The sequence below is a fragment of the Mustelus asterias genome, chromosome 22, assembly GCF_964213995.1.
Source record: "Mustelus asterias chromosome 22, sMusAst1.hap1.1, whole genome shotgun sequence".
Classification (NCBI taxonomy): domain Eukaryota; kingdom Metazoa; phylum Chordata; class Chondrichthyes; order Carcharhiniformes; family Triakidae; genus Mustelus; species Mustelus asterias.
Genome location: NC_135822.1, coordinates 32,355,867 through 32,368,946, shown reverse-complemented (window position 1 = coordinate 32,368,946; position 13,080 = coordinate 32,355,867). Strand labels below are relative to the sequence as shown.

Below are 13,080 nucleotides of genomic sequence, written 5' to 3'. Positions count from 1 at the left end.
CTCACTGCTTGAGCCTTTGAACACTGGAATCTTATGTCATACAGCAGAGAAGGAAGAAGTTCTCCAAAGCATTACACATCAACCTTGATCCTGGGTACGAGTGCATGTGGACTTCGCAGGGCCACTTATGGCCTCTATGTTCCCAATATTGATTAATGTCCACTCCAAGTGGATTGAGGTGCTCCAGCTGGCCTCCACCACTTTTCCTATCACCACAGAAAGGTTCATGCAGTCTTTCAGCACACGTAATATACTGGAAGTCCTCATAACGCACAATCAACCCCATTTACCAGCGGAGAGTTCAAAACATTTATGACCACAAATGGAGTAAGGCACATTTACATGGCACCCTATCACCTGTCTTCAAATGGTTTGGCTGACCGAGTAGTCCAAGTGCTTTAAAACGGCATGAAAAAACAAACTAAGGGCTCCGTAGATACAAAGTTGACACATTCCTTTTTAACTACAGGCCAACACTGCACATGACAATGGGTTTAGCCCCAGTGGAACTCCTGATGGACAGATGCCTTGGAACCAGGCTTAGCCTCACCTTCCTGAATCCAAGTGCGAAAATCAAGGAAAAACAAGAAGCCCAAAAAAAAGGGGTCATGATGGACATAAGCCAATAAGGTTTTTAAACCAGGAGGCACCGTTCACAAATGCAAATTTTCAGAGAGGCACCCAGTGGACCCTAGGCATTGTCCTTTCAAGAGCTGGACCAGTGTCATTCATTGTAAGAACTGGAGGCAAGACAATGAAGAAACATATTGACCACCTCCGCCATTGGCAACTTACAACAGAAGCAACGACTGCAATGGACATGTCATCACTGGCACTGTGCACATCGATGGGCAGGCAAGAAACTCCACCCACGTTACGCTCAAGAGAATTCTATGAGGACTTCGCCTCAGAAATGGAGATGGAAGCAATGGAGTCACAGTCAGAGGCCATTGCCAAGGACGAGCCACCTACACTGACACTTCAACATTCATCGAGGAAGAGAGGGTCACCTGTTTGGTATACTCCCCCTGACAAAACTGAGTGTGCAACGGAAAGAAGGCCACGGGCCAAAAGGCAAAGACGGCACCGAGGCCTTAGAAATGAGGGGAACCCTCAGACTGAGAGGGGGAGGGATGTGATAATTCTCAGGGCTTACATGATGAATCCTTGATTGATCTCCTTGTGGGACTTGTGGAATACAAGTTCTTGTGGTAATAGGCAATTGCCTACCCAGGTAGAACTCGTTTCCTGAGCCCTTGATAAGGCGGACCCCTGAGCGGATCCAGTGATCTTTCGTTCCAGAGGGGACTCCTTTATACGCACCACAAGGTTGTGGTTTAACTTCTGATTTAAGAATAATAAACCATTGTTCCTTTTCCAGTCGGCTTCCTGAGTTATTATACCAAAGAGTGGCTATTAATTGGCCCAAATTGGAATGAAAGATTTATACCTGAAATGATAATCTGCCTATTCTCCTTTCAGATGATCAGCTATGCATTGCTACCGTATGCTGCTTCTGTTCCAGATTTCCAACAAGACAATAAAATCACTATAAATCTCACCTGTTGCTCAGGTACAGTATTGAGAGGAGTTTGGTCGAAAAGCAAGTATTTTCTGTTACAGGAGAAGATAACTGGATTGTACTGTGTGACAGGATAAAGTGCATAACAAGATTGCTGGAGCTGAAATCAATGAATGACCATTGATTTAATGGCTTCTATGTCAGTGGAGATTGGTTTTCCCCCAGTTAGTATTGGGAATGAAACCCACAAGAACCGAATTGTCCAGGTTCTTATCCAATAGTGTAACCTTACAATATAAGTTCATGCTGGTCCTCATCAACTGAAATGGAAAATCATCCTCAGAGCATCCACTATCTCCTCCCTGATCTCGTCAGCAGCCTCGGAAACAGTTCATCTGGTCCTGGTGACTTATCAACTTTCAAGTATTCCAACTGTTCGAATACTTCCTCTCTATGATGATCCCATCCAATATCTCACAATGTTCCTCCTGGACTACTAAATCTGCATCGTCCCTTTCTTTTGTAAACACACAAAATATTCATTTAAAACCCTTCCCACAGCCTTTGTATCTACACACAAATTCCCTTCTTCATCTTTGATAGGTCTCACTTTTCACTTAACTAACCTTTCACAATTAATATATTGGTAAAACATCTTTGGGTTTTCTTTAACTTTACTTGCTGATCTTTTTTCATGCCCACTCTTTGATTTACTTATTTTCTTTTTTACATCGTCCTTGCACTTCCCATATTCATTTAGGCCATCTGCAGTGCTTAGTTCTTTGTGCCTATTGTACACTTTATTTTTCTGCTTGATATTCTCCTGTATTCTTCTAGACAACCAGGGTGGGTTGAGATTTGGCAGTACCACTCTTATTTTTTAGAGGGGACATGTCTACTTTGCACATTTAAGATCTTGCTTTTTAGTGCTTCTCATTGGTTTTCCACTGATTTATCCTCGAGCAGTGCTGCCCAGGCCACCTCTGCCAAGTCCCTTCTCATTCTTACAAAATTTGCCTTCCTCCAGTTCAAAAGTTTTATTCCTGCTTTATCTCTGTCCTTTTCCAGGGTAATGTTAAATCTAACTGAATTGTGATCACTATCGCCAGCCTTCACAAGCTCTTTCGAGCAAGAGGCGCCCTGACATGAAGGGGAGAGAAGGCCTACAAGTGGCCCTTCCCAACCCCTCTCTCCGAAATGGCAACTCTGGGACCACCAACCCCAGTCCTGAGATGAACCTGTCTGTGTCCCTTGGGTCCTCTCCGGTGGCCCCACAGCAGTGCACACCATGGAGGATGTTGGCTGCAACACTCACCTCTGAAAACCCCCCTCGGAGGTGAAGGTGCCAGGTTCATGTTTCTGTAGACCTGTTGTGAATGGCACCGGCGCGATGTCATGCTGGCACCCGCTGAAAATTCTGTGCGAGCTCAATATCCAGAGAGTCCTCACTACTGACATGATAATGTATGAAAATGAGCGTTCTGCAGTCCGCAGCTTGTTTCAGGCTACTCTGCTGGCCAGAGACTGGGAAGATCAGAACTTTGAAACTCGCTGGCGTGTTTCGCACCCTCCGGAGTTTGAGCACGTGCTGCCTTTCCCGCAGATGGAGAGTGTAGGCTCAAAATCGTCCCCAAAGGATCCAAGGCTATGGTTGACCATGCCCAAAACTCATCAGGTGACAGATCTTGAATAACTTTCCAGTCAACTGACCATGAATTTGACACTGTCATACTTCCAAACATTAAACAATTTTATAAAATGAATTCAATTTTCCCTCCCTGTACCATCAAGGAATAAGTACTATGGTCTGCACCATCAAACGTTTCTGCTTGGATATATGGCAGGGAAGGGAAATGCCTTCCAACATTTAGTCATTAGATGCAACATAATAGTCAGCTGATGGGAAGAGTGGTTTTGCTGAGAAACAATATAACGCTTATGCACATCACAAACCTGTTCCGCACATTTCTATTCACAATTCAAAGCATCCAAGTTACTATGATGCTAATTCCTTTTCAATCCCAACAATGCTTCAGGCTATAGTTATTTTGCCTTAGATCTTTGCTTGTACTGCTCCCTCATTTTGCATTAAAAATGTCACGCTTTCTGAACAAACATGGCCTGAGGATTTGCTGTTCTGTACCTTGTACTAACAGAGAAGAATCCCTTTAGCGATAAAATAATTACGGTTAAGCATCAGACAGTTCATTTGCTCATTCTGGCACAGAATTGGTATCTCCATCCCCCCTGAAAGTCACAAAGTTTTCTTGAAAGCAGAGTCACACACAAGTGACCAAGTTTCAAGTGTGAATCTAGACTGTGATATTCAGAATACTATTCAACTTCAGGATATTACAGACAAACCAATCTTTAACCAATGCCTACATAGATCACAGGATAATGATTAGGAATGGGAACTCTGGCTGATTATCCTCTCCACCACTTGGAGACTCAGACCAAATGTAGTGTCACACCTACTGAACACAGACCAGGGCTCAACATCATGGAAACATGGGGCTGACCTGGGCCTGACATCACATGATTCAGAACTTATATACCAATTTATATCAACAAACTCTCATTAACCTCACTGGGCGGTGCTGGCGACAGGGGTGTGTATTTATGTACTGTGGAATAAAAAGTTCGCAAGTTGACTCGCCCACTGTTAATTTGGCCTGACTTCACATACTGAAGGAATACGGATGCATAAGACACAGAAATCTGGACCTGATCCTACGAGAGTTTCATTGTTGTGCTCTTGGGTTCTACTACAGCACAACTTGATATAGGACAGCAAGAGTCAATTTCCGTATGAAGTAGGTACTGATATCACTGATCTGACAATATCTATGATATAGAATCATAGAAACCTACAGTACAGAGTCTGCACCGACCACAATCCCACCCAGGCCCTACCCCCATAATCCCTAAACATTTTACCCGCTAATCCCTCTAATCTATGCATCTCAGGACACTAAGGGGCAATTTTTAGCATGGCCAATCAACCTAACCCGCACATCTTTGGACTGTGGGAGGAAACCGGAGCACCCGGAGGAAACTCACGCAGACACGAGGAGAATGTGCAAACTCCACACAGACAATGACCCAAGCCGGGAATCGAACCCAGGTTCCTGGAGCTGTGAAGCAGCTTGAAATCTTGAAATTTGTAACACTTATAATTGGGGCTGGCTCATCTCACCTAACACACCTTGCCCATCTCTTGACTAATATCAGCCCTGCAGGTGTTTACAATTTAACAAGGTGCTTTATTTGCTGTTGCTCTGTGGGCCTAGTTTTTCTATATTTTGAAGTTCATCATGATTGTCCTTCAAAAATGTATATCCATATTATATTATCTTCACACAGTTTCTAATAAGATATAGGAGCAGAATTAGGACATTTGGCCCATTGAATCTGCTTTGCCATTCAATCATGGCTGATATGTTCCTCAACCCCATTCTCTTGCCTTTTCCCTGTAACCTTTGATCCCCTTACGAATCAAGAACCTACCTATCTCTATCTTAAATACACTCAATGACCTTCCCTCCACAGCCTTCTGTGGCAATGAAGTCCATAGATTTACAACCATCTGGCTGAAGAAATTCCTCATTTCGGTTTTAAAAGGGTTGTCCCTTTTCTCTGAGGCTGTGCCCTCGGATCCTAGTCTCTCCTGTTAATGGAAACATCTTCCCCACGTCCACTCTATCCAGGCTTTTCATATTCTGTAAGTTTCAATGAGATCCCCTCCTCATCCTTCTAAACTCCATCGAGTACAGACCCAAAGTCTTCAAAAGCGCTTCATACATCAAGCTTTTCATTCCTGGGATCATTCTCGTGAACCACCTCTGGACGCTTTCCAAGGCCAGCACATCCATCCTTAGATTCTGGGGCCCAGAATTGCTCGCAATATTCCAAATGTGGTCTCACCAGAGCTTTATAAAGCCTCAGCAGTACACCCATGCTTTTGTATTCTAGTCCTAGAGAAACCAATTTTCTTTTAAAAAAAAACCCATAAACTCGATTGTCATCACAAGTGAGATTGAATCAATTATGAAGATTTTGTCATTAACATTTTACAATCATGTCAATTTTTTCATTCAAGTTGACATGCTCATTTCAATTTCTTTTCAAAAGTGAGTTAATGTAATGAAATACACACATTTAATGGGATCACAGAAAATAAACAGCAACTGGCTTTATTTGAAAGATATGAAAAATGCAATATCTGATTGACAGAATATTTTTTGAAGAATCTAGTTCAGATTATATTTTAAAGCCAGCACTGCAGAGGCTAACCTTGGCAATCTGAACTTTCTCACCCATGTAAGTATAAGAGCAAATATATCTTACTGGCTGATTTGCCCTGTTTGAACTTTGTGGACCTGGAGTTTTGCAAAGCACTGTTCTCAATGCTGTTAATGTCCATTGATTTCAGTATCTGCCAATTTATGCAAATTAATAGGAACATGTTATTAGAGTTGCAACATAGGAAGTTGTTTCACCTACCAGAATAGTGCTGATTTGCTGCAATAGTCCTATCTATTTCCTACTACCTTTTTATTTATTTTTCTTTTTCAAATATTTATCCATTCAACTATTTCCATTGTCTCATGGCACTATTTTGAGGAAGATGATTTCAAATATCCTGAGGTTGTGAAAGGCACTGTACAAGTTTTCTTTTTAATGAAGCAAAATGTAACAATAAGACACAAATACAACACTGAAACCAGAGAAGTGTAAGTCGATCCTTCTTTTTAAATTCTGCTTCTGGGCGGCACAGTGACATAACAGTTAGCACTGCTGACTCACAGCTCCAGTGACACGGGTTTAGTTCTGGCCTTGATTGTCTGTGTGGAGTTTGCATGTTCTTCCACGTGTCTGAGTGAGTTTCCTCTGGGTGCTCCTCCCACAGTCCAGGTTAGGTGGATTGGCCACGGTAAATGTGTGGGTTTTCAGGGATAGGGTGGGGAGAGGGCTTGTCAGAGAGTCAGTGAAGATCAATGGGCCAAAAGGCCTCTTCAGAACTGCAGGGATTCTATGATTGATTCTATGAATCCACCATGGATTTTAATTTCATATTTAGTCTGTGAGGCTCCAATGGTATTCATAAGGAAACTTGGGCACTCTTTAAGACATAGGTTTTTAAAGTCCAGTTTATGGTTTATGGGAGGGTGCAGAGGTCCATGAAATCAATTAATGTACTCCGATATTGGGTTGATCAGTCATTGCACAATAAGCAGAATTCTATGTTTACCAATTTTCTAGATTATCAGCCTTGTCTCAGTGGTAACACTTTAGCTTGAGTCAAAAGGTCTTGGGTTTAGGGAAGGCAATGGCATATTGGTATGGTCACTGGACTAGTAATCCATAGACCCCAGGTAATGCTCTGGGGTCCTGCGTTCGAATCCCATCACAGCAGATGTTAAAATTTGAATTCAATACAAATCTGGAATTAAAAGTCTAATGATGACCAAGAAACGATTATTAATGGTCTTAAAAAAACCTATCTGGTTCAGTAATGTCCTTTTGGGAAGGATATCTATCATCCTTACTTGGTACGGCCTTTCTGTGACTCCAGATCCACAGTGGTTGATACTTAAATGCTCTCTGAATTGGCCTAGCGAGCCACTAAGTTCAGGACAATTAGGGATAGGCAATAAATGCTAGCCCAGCCAATGGTGCCCACATCCCACGAGCAAACTTTTAAAAAGCCAAACTGCAGAGAACTATCGTTTCTAGACAACAATTCAGTACTGGAGGGTGCAATACACCATATTCTTTCACATGGAGTGTTAAACCTCTGTCTACCCTCTGTTACATGAAAAAGAATCACATTGTTACTTGGAGATTATATAAATTTCCCTATATTACAACAGTGACTACCCTTCAAAGGTACTTAATTGGTATGATGCACTTTGGACAACTCAAGGATGTGAAAGGTGCTGTACAATGCAAGATCCTTCTTTACTGGCATATGATTTATGTTGTTGCACACCAATGAAATAATTTTCTGGAATGTTCATACTCTACTTTTGGGTAGCTAACTGCTATTCTAAAGTGAGAAAAGGTTTTGCTGTTCTTATAAATCTTATAGTGTTATGATATGGCAGGTGGTAATTGCCAGGTTGTTCAAATCCTACAGGGAAACTTGGTCAAGCTATCACAACGATTGCAATTTGTATTTTTATTATGATAAGTGTGTATACGGAAGTCAAATGTAAAGATTGCAATGCCACTTTCGGAAATTTTAAATATCAAATTAAAATATTAACAAAATAAAAGAATACTTAAACAACCAGGATTACAGTAACACAGTTAAATTTAGTTTTACAACACGTCCCAAAAGATCTTAATTTAATTTATTTTAATGCAATATCTTAATTAAAAGATCTTAGCTAGTCTCAGCCCCTTTTCCAGGCAATAGTCTCTTTATATTCTTAATCTATAAGGATTCCAGTAATATTGCTGCAAAATACTCACTGTTACCACAGAGGAGGTATTCCACAGGACTTCTCTCTCACTTGACAAAAGAAATCCAAGGCTTGCAATAAATCCTTGCTCTCTCGAACAAACAAACAGTCCTCTGGGGTGGTGAGAGGCTGCTCAATTCAGCATTTAGCCCTCTCACAGCACACTCTTCAGGATATCACATGGCCTCTCCTCTCGTACAGTTTTCAATCTTTCCTTAACTATGTTTTTCGCTTTGATCTCTAAATCCATTATTCTCAACTTTCTTTGTAAGTTACCTTTCCCAGAATATAAAACTCTGTCCTGTTTTCTTTATGGCCACTACTTTTGGGTAAAAATAACTTTGCTTTATTCATTTATGATCATTGCCAGTTATAGACCTCTTTTTATTTCTCTTTAAAATTTAAAAGTAAACACAAACAAAACGTCCATTATCTCCCCATACAAATTTCTACCCATGCTGTTTACTTGTATCCTATCTTAGCTTTGCTCATCTCTTCAAATAGCTGCTTTACATCTAATCCTTTTGACGATTTAAACTTTGTGGTGTAGTTGAATGGGTCACATACACAAACATACACACAATTACCCCACAAGCCTGATCCACTGTATCTCACAGTAATTTTCTGCAAAAAATTGTATTTTCTTTACACTACATTTACAATAAACTTGCTATTGACAATACAAGGCCTATGCATTAGGGACTGGTGGCAGTCCCTAACTGGCATTAATATAAAATGGCCTCATCTAATCTAGCAGTGCCACCAGGGGAGTGTTACCACAAGAGTCAACTAGCAACTTACATCACTGGGGGAGGAAATGGGGTATGCACAACAATGTAGAGTTGGAGGTTAAAGGTTTTAGATGATAGTATAGATATGGTGAGATGGAGGTGGTTTCGGATAGGGAGGGTAGAAGCCATTGAAGGTGGGTATACTCAGTGTCAAACATTGTGACCCTGGGGATAGTGAGCTTAGATTCATTCCTGTGAATGGAGTTTCTTGTTGTCCCCTAGTCACTCTTCCTACCGTATGCAGATGTAATGAAATAAAGACAACACCTATATTTATACAGCACCTTTCACAATGTTTCACAAGGAAGATAAAACTAGAGGACACAGTCTCAAAATAAAGGGGGGTCGGTTTAAGACAGAGTTGAGGAGGAACTTCTTCTCCCAGAGGGTGGTGAATCTCTGGAATTCTCTGCCCACTGAGGTGGTGGAGGCTACCTCGCTGAATATGTTTAAAGCGCGGATGGATGGATTCCTGATCGGTAAGGGAATTAAGGGTTATGGGGATCAGGCGGGTAAGTGGTACTGATCCACGTCAGATCAGCCATGATCTTATTGAATGGCGGGGCAGGCTCGAGGGGCTAGATGGCCTACTCCTGCTCCTATTTCTTATGTTCTTATGTTCTTATGTTTCAAATTCCTTTATGGCCAATTAAACACTTTCGCGTTGTAGTCACAAGTACAATTTATTTTTATTATTCATTCATTGGATGTGGGCGTCGTTGGCTGGGCCAGTATTTATTGCCCACTCGAGGACAGTTAAGAGTAAATAAACCACATTGCTGTGGGTCTGGAGTCACATGTAGGTCAGACCAGGTAAGGATGGCAGATTTCCTTTCCTACAGGACATTTGCGAACCAAAAGGATTTTTACAACAATCAACAATGGTTTCGTGGTCATCATTTGACTTTTAATTCCAGATCTTTATTGAATTCTAATTTCACTATCTGCCATGGTGGGATTCGAACCCAGGTTCCTGTGTCTCTGTATTACTAGTCTAGCAATAATACCACTACATCACTGCCTCTCCCAATATCGACGATGTTATCAAATGATGAAGCAGACTGGAGGGGCTGAATGGCTTACTCATATTCATAATACGTATGCTTGTTCATCATCCTGGATGGATGAGATGAGCTGCGCTGGATGGCCTTTGGCATTCATGATTATCTTGTGACAAGACGATGGAATCATGGTTGGAGCTCTGTTTATTTTGTAGTTAATGGAAGTTTGCTATCAGCAAGCTTTCTGGGGTGAAATTGCCAGACTGTGTGTAATTTGTTCATAATGAATCAGTAAACAGTTTTATCCTGCACATGATTTTTAAGAGTCTTTTCAATTGACTTCAATCTTGCCCTTTTGTCTACTTACCTATTACCGCACTCTATCTTGGTGCACATAAGAGTTTTTTGAGAAATGAAATATTGTGATAAGGTTGTATTGTATAGTAGGTATTGAAAATATATTATAATGAGAAGCAGCAGAATTTTCAGACTTGCTGATTGAGTAAACACAAATACAATTGTGAACATTCAGCTTTATCTTCTGGCCTCTTAATTATGTTGGTCAGAGATACCGGATGATTCCAATGCTTCTCACTGACAGTGAAGACCTATGTTGTTCAATCATTTTACTTTGTTGCTCAGGAGTCATTTGATCTTTCTACCCTGTGCAATTAACAGAATCTAATTTCACCTCTTCTATGAAATAACTATATTGAATAATGTCATGCACCCAGGCTGGAGGGACTCTTCTAATATTTCTATAGAATGGAAACAATCTTGCAGTTTATTTGGATTGCAAGTTGTTACAGAGTGTAATTTTGAGTAGAGTGTTCTTATAAGCATTAAGTAATTGTTTTACTATCATCTGTAGAGGGTTATGAGCATGTGCAGGTTTTGGAGGGCTTTTGAGTCTGCAAGAGCTTTTTGTAAGCCACACCTGTTTTACTTTGCTTCTGTTTTCATAGTTATTCCTGCTATTACCGTTCTGCTGAATTACCAATATTGTTAAACATTGTTATTTATTTATATAAAGAATCTCATTCTTTTAAACAACACATTCGACTATCTTTATTGTGGTCTCAAGTTATCACTTCTTTTTGGCAATGCTGAGTATCCACCTCTCTCAATTTACACACATTTAAATAATAATCTGCCTTCTTATTTTTGCTACCAAAGTGGATAACCTCACATTTGCAGTATTGCAGATATTACAGTATCCAGTTCTTTCAGCCATTTCATAATATTACCTGGAGTGAATTGAAAGGACTGAAGATGGAAATCTGTGATAGGAGGGCTTGAGGAGGACTCTGGGACGGACTGTCCACTCTGCACTTCCAGTTGAAGGTGGATGCAAACATTTCAGCCTTGTCTTTCCCACTCAGGTGCTGAGCCCCGCCATCATTGAGGATGGAAATCTGCATGGACCCTTGTGGTGAACCATAGATGGTTAGCACTATGGGTACTTGTACATATGTTACTGTTGTCACTGCTGGGGTTAGGGTTGGGGTGTTCTACCTGTTGGTATTGTTCTGTGGTACACTCCGGTTGGCTCCGCCTACCTGTAGGAGTATAAAGGTCACTGCACGTGCCTGGTGACCTTTTAGTCTGGGATTGTATTGTTATATAGTATGCTCCAGTCTTGTTACTAATAAAAGCCTTTATTTCCCGGATACGATACAGCCTCCCGAGTGATTTAATCGCGCATCAACCCTGTTTCTCCTGTTAATTATTTGTCCATTACCATCCATGACTGCACAGCTTATATATGATCGTTTGATTGTAGGATTGTTTCTCTGACTACAGCATACTGCTTCTGCTGTTTAGCATGCACATTATCCTGTGTTGCAGCTTCAAATGATTGGCACCTCGTGCTGCTACTGGCATGATTTCCTATATTCTTCATTGAACCAGGGTCAATCTGCTGGATTATTAGTAATGGGAGAGTGAGGGATATGCCTGGCCATAAAATGACAGATTTCTGCAGATTATAATTCTACTGTTGCTGACACCCACAGCTCCTGAGGGATGCCCAGTTTGAACTGTTAGATCTGTTCTGAATTTATCTAATGTCTGCACAATGGTAGAGCTCCATTACACAATGGGGGGCATCCTTAATGTGAAAACAGGACTTCAACCCCCAGCAGTTAGGAGATGGTCATTCTTACCAATGCTGTTTTCAAAAAAAATGCACTCTATTGTATGCAACGGACTGGCAGATGGCATAAACACGCATTTATTCATGTAGTCAGATTTTCTAAGATGTTTCAAAGCTCAGAACAGTCACGTTCTAAAAAGGCTTGCTGAGTTAGGACTCGATATGGAAGGCACTTAAGAATTGCAGTCCAGAAGATTGTCTCAGGATTCTAACATCTCCGCAAAAATTTGAATGTTCATAGGGGCGAGGGTGGGGAGAAATGGGAAACCCACTTGTTTTCCAATTGATGGCCCTCTAAGCTCCTCAATGAGCTTGCCAAGGTGCCTGTGCATTTGCAATTTTGAATCTCAACAGTCTCAGGCATGTTGGTGCACAGTTGTCAGATTTGCTGCACAGCCAGCAGAAACTCTGCTTATTTAAAACTGAACTTTCATGGATCTCCGAGTAATCTAACTTGCTTGGCTCCTTTTATCACTGTGCGTACCAATGATGGTCTAGGGGTTGCCGCTCTCTTTGGAAAGGTGATAGCAGCACCAACTTGGCTGTTGGCTGCCTCTGCTGCTGGTACAGTTCCACTTCCTGGAGGCTCAAGGTACCATTATTTGGGCATTGAGCTTGCTTCCAGGCCACTTGAACTTAAAGATAGCGTTGCAATAAGCTGAGATGCAGGGTCAGGGTCTGGAATTCATTCAGATGTCAGGTTCCTGATCCCACATGCAAAACCTGGTCAATGGTTCCGTCTGTTACAAGGTGGTTTTTTGAAACTAAAATTACTTAATTTATATTCCAGTTTTTCAAAGAAAAATTGAAACACAAATCTGTATATCTAAACATTGAACAGCATGTTAATTTAGGGATTTAAAAATGTATTGCATTTCTGATGTTTCCAGGGAAATTGAGAGAACAATTGAAGTCAACAAAATTTATGGTCAATGTGACCTTGTCTGCATACTTCATGTACTTGACCAAATTCCTCTTGACTCTATTGGAGAAAGGCGCTAATTCATGTCCAAGTTAAAGCCTGTGTAGCATGTGAAGCATTTGATAGAAATGCTTTCAGATTTTACACAGTGCAAAACCTCAGAATTGCAATCCGAGAATGTAAATTTGAGCTATGCTAGGCCAATGGTAAGAAAGTATT

The 13,080-nt window shown here is 41.0% G+C and overlaps 1 protein-coding gene across 1 annotated transcript in view; it reads right to left on the bottom strand.

The window, feature by feature from the left end:
• The window catches only part of disp3 (dispatched RND transporter family member 3), a 249,008-nt gene that overhangs the window by 116,569 nt on the left and 119,359 nt on the right, over positions 1-13,080 (bottom strand). The window lies entirely within an intron of this gene.